Raw genomic sequence first — 14,142 nt, forward strand, 5'->3', positions numbered from 1 at the left:
TTTAAACGAAAAGATATAAATTTTTTTATAATGTCATTCCTTGTTTTTTCACAATGGAATAAAGTGGATGGCAAAACATACATTTCTCCTGCCATTTTCTTCGGCAAATCAGCTTCGTTAGGTTCCAAATGCGATTTCATATTTCGGAATAGAATTTCCATTGCTAAGAAGAAATTAAAAGTCTCATCATTCACTATGCAGATGGGAGAGTTAGAAGCTGTAGCTCGCAAATATGAAAAAAGAGACGGTTGATACAATCTAGGTTGTGTTTTGCTGACTACCAATCTCTTGTTACACTGCTGACATGTTCTTTCCCGCTGAATAATTTTTTTGATGATGAAACCAGCTATATAGAACAACGAATTTTGTTCTGTTCTGTCGAGAAAAGTTTTCGCTTCATCGACGGTGTACTCATAGTCGAATTCAATATTCATATCATCCACATTATCACTAGAATTAGATGAAGCTGAAATTCGATATGATGTCGATGCTGCTTCATTGTCCATCAATTTCTGGGCTGAACATTCTTCACGCCGCTTTGATAGCAAATCTATCAATCCAATAAGATGTTGTTGTGTATCGGCTGTATACGAAGCATTCGGTACTACGGTCATGTATTGCGAAAGAGTCACAATTTTCAAGTTATTGCTGAATTGCAATGGAGTTGGGCGTCGTTGCTTTGCACGAATCAATGAGAAAAGACTCTCCAGACAATCTTGGACGAACCGCGATGTAAATATTTGTGGGTGTCCTTCATGCAAAAGCCGATCTGTCAACCTCACAATTGCATTCGTGCAAACGATTACACTTGTTTGCCATGGTTTCCAATGTCCGTGTCCTACTTGGAGATCATACATTAACCGCACCATGGTCTTCAGATGAGCGATATCCTCGTCATATTTCATAGGATCATTCAAACAAAATACTTTTTCTTCTGCCCTATTATTGATAAGCTCGAACCATCGAGCAAAGTCTTCTATGAAGCATGCGGTAGTAAGAAGCTCCGGTAATTCTCGTATTTCCGCATGAAACTTCAATGCTGCAGCCACCGTCCTGTTGCAATATTTTGTTGCGTTGCATACTTTCATTTTATCTATTGAAGATGTTCTGTTGTCAAAGCACACATCCGAGGCCGTTAGTCTGTGACAAAGCCGCAACGTGTTGTTTATTTCGGAGTTCACGATTGTGGTTAAATGGTCTCGATGAACAATATTGGATGTTAGCTTTTTTTCACGAACATACCAATCCGGAACTTTCAGGTAGACATTGTTCAACCAGCCATGTACTGTATTTTTAAATACGTGTACGGGATCGGGTATGATCTCTAGCATTCTGTTCTCAGCGTTTGGATGAGGTATCGCAGCATTTAATGTCTCATTTTTGCAACGAATATCGATCCCCAAATCCTTCCACATGCGCTGGTTTTCGGACCCGGAATCTGTTGTTATAAAATGGACACGCAAACTGATTCCCTCTGCTCTTGAAACTGCAGACAATACAGCATTCTTCAAAAACTCTTTTTGTATAGAGTTGCCGGTGTACTCGAAAGCAACCACCTGTTTCCAGCGCGCTGCGATTCCAACTAGCATGAATACCAAAGCTTTACAGGCTAAAGTTTGGGACATAGGAAGCGTTGTTGTTCCAACAAACTGCTTCGTATTTTGGCAAAACTCATTTGCCTCGTCTATGCTCATTTCGTCTAGAACCAATCCGCAGTCCTTTTCTTCAACCGACATTGTGGAGACTTTATGTTGTAGCAGCTCGAATATATCTTCAAGAATACCTACAAAATATCATTTCATATATTAACATGCGATGAGACATATGATTATAATTACATACCAGGACTGAAACGAACTCCTTCAATTTGGCGTAGTAGAGTCCTCGTGGCTGGGAACGGGAAGCCTTTTTGAATAAGCTTGTCGTATCCACCTTGACATTCAAACCGAATTTGTAAATTTTCCGTAATCGTTTCATTGGACCAACGTTTCACTTTTTTAACCTCTCCTGTTAATAGCTTAATTTGATCTTCTCTGAAAAGCTTCTTCAAGGGTTGTTTTCCACGAATTCTCGAGGTCAGATATCCGCATTTTTTCTTCCATTGTTTTACAATTCTATTAACGGTTACATCAATATAAAATATTAGAAAATAACATATTTTTTGACACACTACCTTTTCAGCTTGGAAATTTGATGTTTCAAACGAAATATTTCTTCCTGTAGTTGTTTATCTCCTTCATATACGTCAACCAAATCATAATTGTTCTCAATACTTTGTATCTCTTCCCATTTCTCATTCGCGGATGCAGCTAAGGTCGGAATTTTCGTAACTCCATTTTCATTGTATTTCCCATCAACAAAATGAGCCTGTATATATACTAGTATTAGGATATGTTTTAGAATTAGTTTTTAATACTTACGCTACATATTCTTGTGCTTGATTTGATTGATTTCAAAGAATGGAACTTCTAATTCACTGTTCACGCTAAATCGAATCCATTCTTTCCGAATATTTTTGTCTTGAGGAAACCGATAAAATTTATACTCAGGATGAGTATCCGTCCTTCGCTCACAATTTAAGGCTTTACACTTCATTTTTATTTTTGAATTACGTTTTGTATGAATAAAATGGCTTCCTAACGTTGTTTTGGTTGTATTCCTGCTCATATAATAAGATAGAATGTTTTGGTTCAGACAATGAGAATCTGCATAACGCTGTAACGGTTGTCAGATTAGATTTATTTGCTAAAAAAAAATCCCAAATTTGTTTTGGAAACGATTATATTATAGATATGGGTATTTAAAAGACTTATTTTATCCTTTTAAAGCATATTTTTGAGATTGTCTATTTGAAAATATGCAATAATCATTGAATTCGCACCAACCAAATGTTACGATTCATTAAAATAGAAATTTGAAAAATCCGATATTTTATAATATTTGGCAGCTCTGGCATCTTCATGTCATGGCTTCGTTTTTGGACGACGAAGAAGAGTAAGAAGCCAGTTGTCTGGTCTTGTCTTAGGTTTACTAGGTTACGGGAACGTCAAAGAATAATTCTCGCTTAACTTTTGAAAAGGTCCTATGTAACAAAAGTAAACAAATCGAGTTAATGGATGCACGCTCTTAGTTTTCAATCATTGAATGCATTACAAAAACAATCGTTCATGTATCTATCTTCTTCATCTTTTTATCGCCGATACAAAAAATATCCAATGTGCAGATTCGTATTTTAAGCACTCGGCTGTTACTTCGGACGCCACTTTCCTCCGACGCTCGGAACGTCCGAAGTAACAAAGCAGTCAAAACAACACAAAGTCGTACTTCGGTCGTTTTGGGTTTTTGTTTCTTACAGGCGTTGTTAGCGATTTCAGTGCAATTCAACGAGTGATAACAACAATAATATGTCTTTAGAACGAAATGCTGATATCTGCTGTTTAGTAGTTAGTTTCAGATTCGCATCGTGCAACGTAATATGTCCAATGTGCAAACGCGGCAGTCAAAACGTCCAATGTAACATTTTTCGTTCCTAGGCTTCAAATTTGAGCTCAAATCACTGAACGACAGTTACGATTGGTTTTTCAGAGTTATTCTTGACTGCTAGTGGTGAAAGTAGCGATAGAGATCGATGCCTTTCAATACAATTCGCAGATTAATGTTCGGGTCTTCAACTTCGTTTTTCTCGAGTTGACGAAAATGTTACATTGGACCTTTTCAAAAGTTACGCGAGAATTGATTTTCAGGCGGAATGATCACTTTTTTAAAATTAAAGTTATGAATGAAAAATAACTTTTCCGTATAAAATTAGTATTCTATTTAAATGAAAAACACTTTTTTGTAGCAGGCGAAAAAATATTTTTGAAGAAAAAGTTGTTTTTGAAGACATCTATATATAATAATGAAAACAATTCAGTAGCTGTTGTTGGTAATTTATAAACAAACGGTTAAAAAAATGTGAAAAATACTTGTTTGAAGTAAATAAACAACATGATACGAAAATTTTCCTTCAAACTTTAACATTTGAAAAGCGGCTTCGTGTCTTCTAATGTGATGGAGATTACACTAACGAGTTTGGGAACCAAATTATGGCCCCTAATTGGAAGTCGCCACCAGATATCGACACTGTACATTTGTCATCTCGGATTGCTTAAACACCACAGGGGTGCGCGACACAAATAAGAAAAATGTATCTATTTATTTATTTATTTGTTAATTCATCAACGGGCTTTAAGGCCCTAATGATGTAGCTTACTTCTAAATACGAATATTTCATTACATAAAAGTCGTCACAGAGTCATAACATAAACCAATTATCACATGGCAATTTCATCATTAAAAAAAGAACTGAATCTTCGACGAAGAAGTATTCGGGATAGATTAAAGTCGAATAGCCTGGCTACTCTGTTAAAGAGTCGTTGCAAACCACTGAATCCACCGAAAATGCTATAATTCGTGCGTAGTACAGGCAGTCGTAACATCGAATTATTTCGGAGAGCTCGAGGTCGAACGTTGATATTGATTTTTTCCAAGAGAACGGGACAGTCTATGCGTCCTTGCAAAGCACCAGCAATCAGCAAAGCTCTTGCTGTGTCTCTACGAACCGACAAAGATTCCTAGTTGATCAGCTGACAACGACTCTTGTAGCTCGGTAATCGGAAGGGGTCCATGGCAATCTACGAAGTGCATATCGCACGAACCGTTTTTGAAGTGATTCCACTCTTTCGACACCGTTGTTGTAATGAGGAGTCCAAACTGCTGAACCATACTCTAAAATGGAACGAGTTAGAGAGCAGTAGAGGGCTTTAAGGTAGTAGATGTCCGTGAAGTTTTTGGCAATCCTGAAAATGAACCCCACAGTTCTGGACGCTTTGTTAACCATGAACGAGATGTGCTGTTTAAATGAGAGTTGCGTGTCCAAAATAACTCCCAGATCCTTGACTTCGCTAACGCGCTCGACAACCGTGTCGAACAAGACATATTTGTATATGGTCTGTCTCGTACGCGCAAACGAGATAACAGAACATTTGACGGGGTTTACATCAATTCGGTTAAGAGTGCACCAATCAGCAAAAGCATCCAGCTGTCGTTGAAGGAAGCGACAGTCTTCTATTGAGCAGATCTGAAGGTAAATTTTCAAATCGTCTGCATATGATAGTCGTGGTCCATCCATTACCAGATTTACGTCATTGAAGTAAATCAGAGAAATTAACGGGCCCAGATGGCTACCTTGTGGTATGCCGGACGTAGCAGCAAAAAGAGAAGATTGGCAATCACCAATAACGACGGCTAGTCGACGGCCAGTGAGGTATGATTGGAACCATTGCAGAAGGTTGCCGTTGATCCCGAGTCTGTCCAGTTTCGCGATAGCTATATGGTGGTTCAATTTGTCGAAGGCTGCTGTCAAATCAGTATAGATGACGTCCGTTTGAGCATGCTTTGACATATTGTCGGTAATGTTAGAAGTTAGGCACAGCAAATTTTTGGTAGTAGAACGACCTATCGTGAATCCATGTTGATCAGTACTAATGTACGACTCGCTGAGAGCATCTAGCGGTTCCATGATAACAAGCTCAAACAGTTTTGCCAAGGCACAAAGCGAAGTGATGCCGCGATAATTATTAACATCTCGTCTATTTCCTTTTTTTTTTGGACTGGGAACATATGCGATAGCTTTCAACAGGTCGGAAAAACACAAGTGGCCACGGAAAGTTGGAATATGTGGATCAGCGGAATCAACAAGTCATGCATGTGTGTTTTGAGAAAAGCTGATGGGATTCCGTCCGGTCCCGGATTAAACGACGTTTTGAGCTTTGAGAATGAGCTAGAAATCATCTCCATATTGATATCAACTCTACTCAGGGTTTGGTTAGAAAGAGGTATGCAACCAGCGGCATGCCCGATATGGTCTTCGCTCAATTGTTCATCGGTGAAAACACTGGCGATATTTTTTTCTGAAAATAGGTTGCAGATATCCTGCTGGGTAGATGCCACGCTTCCGTTGAACGTCATAGACGTCGGCAGACCCGCTTCATGGCGCTGCTCGTTCACAAAATTCCAAAACTGTTTGGGACGCGATTTGATTTTTCTTTGTATTCCTCGCTGGTAATGCTGGAAAGACTGCTTTGCAATACGTTTATATTCCTGGTTGATTCTCGCATATTGACTTTGAAGTGTTTGTGTGCGATGTCTAGTGAACTTTCTCAATGCGGCCTTCTTTATGGATTTTAGTCTTCGCAGTACACCGGTTTGCCATGGTTTACGGGATGCATGGGGGCGCTTCTTCTTCGGCACATATCTATCGATAATATATGTGAGAACGATGGAAAATGTCAGAGCAGCGGACTCGAAGTTATCGGTGTCTAGTATGGGTGATACCATGATGGTCGGCATTGCGGAAGTCGTTGAAACCGGCTGCGGCTGAAATATCGAAATTCTCTAAAGCGGACCTTACACGGTCAAATTTATTGACAATATGATGACATTTGAGAGCATAATGACAGCTGAACATGGCCGACAACTCAGAAATCCGGATTTTCTGATTTTCGGGCATCAATATCGTGACATTTCATATGGATGCATGATGATGACGTTTTACCTCACGGACTTCCAGACTGAGTTGCCAGATTTGCAAGCGGACATTTAATGTTTGTTAGTCTTTTTTTGCGATTGCAATTAAAATTTATAAACTTCTGAAATTGTAGGAATCATAAATGAAAGCTTTTGGTTTGGAAAACTGATACAGTAATTTACATTTAATGCGACATGCCGAGGAACCACTCAGTGTCGCATTGGAGGCGATTTGAAGATTGAAGATGAAAGTGGTACAGCGTCGACGTCTGGCGGCGAATTTCAATGTGAGGCCATAATTTGGGCCCGAACTCGATGTTTACAAAAATGTCTAACTAAACGTGTCGCATACAGGTCTGTTCAATTAGAAAAATGTCGCATTAAATGTAAATTTCTGTACCTAAAATAGCAAAATACAGTACTTTTCGCAATACAAATCAAAACCTCAAAGTAAACTGACAATGTGATGGTGAGAGAGTGAATGAAAATGAACAACGTCTTACGATTTTTTTAACATTGAACTCGGTCATTCTTTGCGCTAGCCAGCGGGGCAGCAACTTTAGTCTAAGTTGTGTGTTTCTTCACACTCCGCTATAAAATATGGAGAATGAGAAGATCTGGGAAAATCACAGGTGAAAAAACATCACGTGTTAATTCAAGTTACAGTAGAGTCCCGATTATCCGCGAATAGTCGGGATGATGTTTAAACAAAAAAACTATGTTTTATCAATACATAAATCATTAAACTATCCATCTATAAGGTCTAACGAATCCCGGAAAGGCCTATTGGTTTACTATGGAACTCGCAGTCGCGAATAATCCGCATGAAAGAGAGCATCGCAGATAATCGGGGTTCTACTGTCATAGTCTTATTATAGAATAAAAACATTTGCTTGTAGATAATATAATTTGCATATATTTTCGCAACCTAAAATAATCTGGCATCCCTGAAACTGAAAGGATCAGTCTATATTTGTGAAGCGAGTATTATGATGTGTTTTTGAGAAGGAAAAACGAGTTTTAAAGTGTAAATTATGAATGAAAATTAACTTTTCCAAATCAAATTAGTATTCTATGTGAATGCAAATCACTTTTTTTCTGCAAGTGGTGAGAAAATCCCATACAAAAATTGTATCTGAAACTGACGTTATATAATAATAATAAATTTTAGTAGGAAAAAAAAAAATATCTGAAAATTCATAGAAAATAGGTTAAGTTAGGGTTAGGACTGTGCTCCCGTGGCCGAGTGGTTAGCGTCATAACTAACATGCCGGGTTTTCGGGTTCGATTCCCGTTCTGGTCGGAGGAATTTTTCGTCAAAGAAATTTCCTCCGACTTGCACTGTGATTACGCGTATTCTAGAGCTTGCCACTCAGAATGCATTCAAGGCGTGTTATTTGGCATAGAAATCTCAACTAAGTACTAATAAAAATGACGCAAGTAATACTACGTTGAGACGGCGAAGTTCCTCTAGGAACGTTAGTGCCATTGAAGAAGAAGAAGAAGGGTTAGGACTACGCGCTTCAACTAATTAAATAATACCAAGTAGATATTTTCATTCAAATTTTACCAATTGAAAATTGCCTTTTAGCCTTCTAATCTGATGGAGAATAGTTAGAATCCCAAACTCGAATGTCGCCACTAGCAATCGCGGATATTTTCGTTGTCTCGGGTTGAGGGCGATATTGACCGTGTAAGGTGGAAAAATATTGATTGAGGTTAGATCAGATGTTGAAAGCCTACCCTTAGAAAAATCCTCGGTCGAAAACTACTAAATACATTTGGTAATGCAAAATTAGTAAAATGTACAAATTTTTTGTACATATTGTCAACAAACCCGCATCCCTACCAGAGATTTGTATATTTTACTCGATAACATTAGTAAGCTTGGATATTGTCATATCTGAAAACTGGTGAGAAAAGCGCGTATTAACAATTTTCATTGTTCCCATAAGGCAATACGGAGGTATAATAGGGATATAATTCTGATACGTGCATTTTCGGCGAGAAAATGTAGCCGATATTGGGCTTCCGAATCATGGTTCTGCTTGACATATGTGTTTATTAGTACGGTCGAAAATGACTATAGATTGGTAGTATTTACCAAAAAATTCGTTATATTTACTAATTATTTCTCTCAGTGTAGCTGTCACGATATTGAAGACACTTATTGTCAATCCGGTTGATCGTGTAAGGTGCCCATAAAGCGACAACGCAGAAATCCGGATTTTCTGATTTTCGGGCATCAATATCGTGACATCTCATATGGATGCATGATGATGACGTTTTACCTCACGGACTTCCAGACTGAGTTGCCAGATTTGCAAGCGGACATTTAATGTTTGTTAGTCTTTTTTGCGATTGCAATTAAAATTTATAAACTTCTGAAATTGTAGGAATCATAAATGAAAGCTTTTGGTTTGGAAAACTGATACAGTAATTTACATTTAATGCGACATGCCGAGGAACCACTCAGTGTCGCATTGGAGGCGATTTGACCTGTAATTGGACATTGAAGATGAGAGTGGTACAGCGTCGACGTCTGGCGGCGAATTTCAATGTGGGGCCATAATTTGGGCCTGAACTCGATGTTTACAAAAATGTCTAACTAAACGTGTCGCATACAGGTCTGCCCAATTAGAAAAATGTCGCATTAAATGTAAATTACTGTACCTAAAATAGCAAAATACAGTACTTTTCGCGATACAAATCGAAACCTCAAAGTAAACTGACAATGTGATGGTGAGAGAGTGAATGTCATTCTTTGCGCTAGCGAGCGGGGTCTAAGTTGTGTGTTTCTTCACACTCCGCTATAAAATTTGGAGAATGAGAAGATCTGGGAAAATCACAGGTGAAAAAAAATCACGTGTTAATTGAAGTTACAGTAGAATCCCGATTATCCACGAATAGTCGGGATGATATTTAAACATAGAAACTATATTTTATCAATACAGAAATAGATACAGATACAGATAATCGAGGTACAGATACAGATACAGATAATCAGGGTTCTACTGTCATAGTCTTATTTATCGAATAAAAACATTTGCTTGCAGATAATATATTTTATATTTTCGCAATCTAAAATAATCTGGCATCCCTGAAACTGAAAGGATCAGTCTGTATTTGTGAAGCGAGTATTATGATGTGTTTTTGAGAAGGAAAAACGAGTTTTAAAGTGTAAATTATTAATGAAAATTAACTTTTCCAAATCAATTAGTATTCTATGTGAATGCAAATCACTTGTTTTCTGCAAGTGGTGAGAAAATCCCATACAAAAATTGTATCTGAAACTGACGTTATATAAAAATAATAAATTTTAGTAGGAATATCTGAAAATTCATAGAAAATAGGTTAAGTTAGAGTTAGGACTACGCACTTCAACTAATTAAATAATACCAAGTAGATATTTTCATTCAAATTTTACCAATTGAAAATTGCCTTTTAGCCTTCTAATCTGATGGAGAATAGTTTGGATCCCAAACACGAATGTCGCCACTAGCCATCGCGGATATTTTCGATGTCTCGGGTTGAGGGCGATATTGACCGTGTAAGGTGGCAAAATATTGATTGAGGTTAGATCGGATGTCGAAAGCCTAGCTGTCACGATATTGAAGACACTTATTGTCAATCAGTTTGATCGTGTAAGGTGCCCATAAAGCGGACCTTACACGGTCAACTTTATTGACAATATGATGACATTTGAGAGCATAATGACAGCTGAACATGGCCGACGACGCAGAAATCCGGATTTTCTGATTTTCGAGCATCAATATCGTGACATTTCATATAGATGCATGATGTTGACGTTTTACCTCACGGACTTCCAGACTGAGTTGCCAGATATGCAAGCGCACATTTAATTTTTGTTAGTCTTTTTTGCGATTGCAATTAAAATTTATAAACTACTGAAATTGTAGGAATCATAAATGGAAGCTTTTGGTTTGGAAAACCGATACTTTGAATAGCAAAATACGGTACTTTTCACGATACAAATCAAAACTTCAAAGTAAACTGACAATGTGATGGTGAGAGAGTGGATGAAACTTAACAACGTTTTAGGAATTTTTTAACGTTGAACTCGGTCATTCTTTGCGCTAGTGAGCGGGTTGTGTGTTTCTTCACACTCCGCTATAAAATTTGGAGAATGAGAAGATCTGGGGAAATCACAGATGAAAAAACATCATGTGTTAATTCAAGCTACAGTAGAACCCCGATTATCCGCGGAATAGTCGGGCAAACTCACCGCGATTAACGAATATCGCGATGACCCATTAAAGGACAAAAAAATGCAAACACGAAAAGAGATGTTTCAACATAAAAACTATGTTCTATCAATACAAAAATCAATCAACTATCCATCTATAAGGTCGTGTACACCAGTGGCTAAATAATGTAAAAGCCATGACCACAACAAAAGAGCATGGGCCTACCACTCACTAACAAATTCCGGAAAGGCCTATTGATTTACTATGGAACTCGCAGTCACGAATAATCCGCAGGGCGGATCACCCGCTCGCGGATAATCGGGGTTCTACTGTCATAGTCTCATTTATGGAATAAAAACATTTGCTTGCAGATAAAATAACTTGCATATATTTTGGCAAACTAAAATAATCTGGCATCTCTGAAACTGAAAGGAACAGTCTGTATTTGTGAAACGAGTATTATGATGTATTTTTGAGAAGAAAAACCGAATTCTAAAGTGTAAATTATGAATGAAAATTAACTTTTACGAATCAAATTAGTATTCTATGTGAATGCAAATCACTTTTTTTCTGCAAGTGGTGAGAAAATCCCATACAAAAATTATGTCTGAAATTGACGTTATATTATAATAATACTGTTTAGTAGGAATATCTGAAAATTCAGAGGAAGTAGGTTAAGTTAAGGTTAGGACTACGCGCTTCAACTTATTAAATAATACCAAGTAGATATTTTCATTCAAATTTTACCAATTGAAAATTGCCTTTTAGCCTTCTAATCTGATAGAGAATAGTTTGGATCCCAAACTCGAATGTCGCCACTAGCCATCGCGGATATTTTCGTTGTCTCGGGTTGAGGGCGATATTGACCGTGTAAGGTGGAAAAATATTGATTGAGGTTAGATCAGATGTTGAAAGCCTAGCTGTCACGATATTGAAGACACTTATTGTCAATCCGGTTGATCGTGTAAGGTGCCCATAACAGCTTTGTGCCAACGGTGACCATCAGGGGTGGATGATGAGGGGTTAGTTTCACAAGAGGAGCAGGAGCCTCGCATAGGATTGGGGCTGTATCCTGCGCACTCACGAAGCAGAGATCCAGACTACGATCATTCTGGTTGGAAACGTGGTTGATTTGCGAGAGTGGCTAAGCTGTAGTTGTCCAACAGAAAAGAAGCGTTGGGGTGGATAACCGAGTGACCCAAATCCGGATAAAGGAATCCGTCGTGAGATTCCTTCCACGAGATCCCAGGAAGATTAAAGTCGCCCATCACAATAACTTCATCGGTTGCTTTAGCGACTTCCAGAACAGAGAAGACCGACTGGAAGTGGATCTCAAAAAGTTCGCGTTCTCGTATTCGGTCAGAAGGAATGTACAACGCACATAGATATAAAATACGGTCGCCAAGTTTGATTGCCGTCCATACGAGCTCCAAGCAAATCCATTGTTGGTTTTCTACAGCTCTCGCGTTGAGTCTAGAGTTCACTGCCACTAAAACCCCTCCGCCTCTAGCCTTGCGACTATTATCAGCATTCCTATCGCAACGAAAAACTTCGTAGTCGTAGCCGAACACTTGGTGAGAGAGCGTACGTGAGTCTAACCAAGTCTCCGTGAGAACAACGATGTCGTAGCATTGGTCGGAGATAGCTAATCGGAAATTATCGACATTGTAATTGATACCACCGACGTTCTGATAATATACGATGATCTCCTCTTGGATAATTACCGGGGAAACGTTGGATTGTGAAGTAGTAGTGGAATCGACGGGGGTGTCATGGTGCTGAACAGTATCAACCACACCGTCGATGTAAGCGGCACTGTTAATGGGACCGATATCAGGAAGCGGAGAAGCTGTACTGTATTCGTACTTGCCTGAGGTAACAAGTTGGAAGACTCCCACACCGGCTCCGGACACAGGAACTAGAGATGTGCCATCCGCTCATGAGCTGTTCCGAAGAATCGACTCTTTGAAGTGAGTTGACGAGGAACAGCTCGCAAAAAAAATCAAACAGCGCTTCAGCTCACTTTGATGATGATGAAGGAGAGAAAAGAGCTGTAGAATTGAAGAGAGTGTGTGAGCTGTAAGATTCAAATGAACTGACCGTCTCTCGCTCTTCGTGTTAAGACATCAGTTTAGTTTCATTTGTCCCTCGTCTTTTCAACTGTTATATTCGCGTTGACGGCATTGAGCTTTGTTTACCAGTTTAGGGGGCGCCAAAAATAATAATTGGCTCTCAGGCAGAATGAACACGTTTTTAAAATTCAAATTATTAATGAAAATTAACTTCTGTGTATCAAATGAGTATTCTATTTCAATGAAAAACATTTTGTTTGCAGGCGGTGCAAAAATCTCATAAGATTTTTTTTTTTTTGGAAGAAAACTTTCTATTGTAATGTAAAGCCTCAGTAAAAATGTCGGAAATGTTGTACTCGCCGAGTCTGTTGTAAATAATAGTCTGGAATACGTGTTTCAAGTAATTAATAATATGGTGTGAACAATTTCATTTGAATTTTAACATTTTCAAACTGGCTTCGTGGCTATCGAGTTTGGGACCCAAATTGAAAGTCGGCACTGACAACTGAGCTGAAGAGCTGTTCATAAAGAACAGCTCATTTAGATGAGCTGATATGATCAGAGCTGTTCATCATGATGAGCTGATTTGCACACCTCTAACAGGAACGGAATGTTTTGGATGGCAGGAACAGTCAGCGGAGAGACGATGTAAATAATCAATTTGTATTACAGAGATTCCCTTCTAATTCGATATCTAGCTGATTGAACAGACCTGTATTACGACACGAATAATTGGAAATTTTTGTAAATATGCTTTGTGTAAGTATCTTCAACACGATAAATTTTTAGGAGTGATTTCAACCTAGATTATGTATTTTGCACAGTTTTGTAATTGTTCTTTGTTATAACTGATTTACACATTGACCAGTAATTGGCACCAGTTACTTGAACGTCAACGGCACGCCATATTTACATCACCAGTTGACTGGTGCTGTGCGTTTATACACATTTTCAGCAACTGGACAGCTTGGCTGTCACTTTATCCTCGATGACGAATGACAGTGGCGACATCTGGTGTCGATTACCATTTTGGGAGGCAAATTAATCTTTATCGGTTTTGTAGGCCCGGGGGCAGTTTGAAATTGTCAAAATTTGAATAAAAAAATTTACTTCTTGTTAATTTACTAATTAAAACACGTCGTAATGAACCTTCATCAGCTGTTTTTATATAAATTTCCTGATATTTCCATGATTTCATTGTCTATTATCATTTTCGCTTCACAAATCGAACACATGAAGCACAATGCCGTCAACGCGAATGGAGATTCTTCCATGTATACGTTGAGGGAATTGAA

Source organism: Toxorhynchites rutilus, chromosome 3 (genome assembly GCF_029784135.1).
Source record: "Toxorhynchites rutilus septentrionalis strain SRP chromosome 3, ASM2978413v1, whole genome shotgun sequence".
NCBI classification, from domain to species: Eukaryota; Metazoa; Arthropoda; class Insecta; order Diptera; family Culicidae; genus Toxorhynchites; species Toxorhynchites rutilus.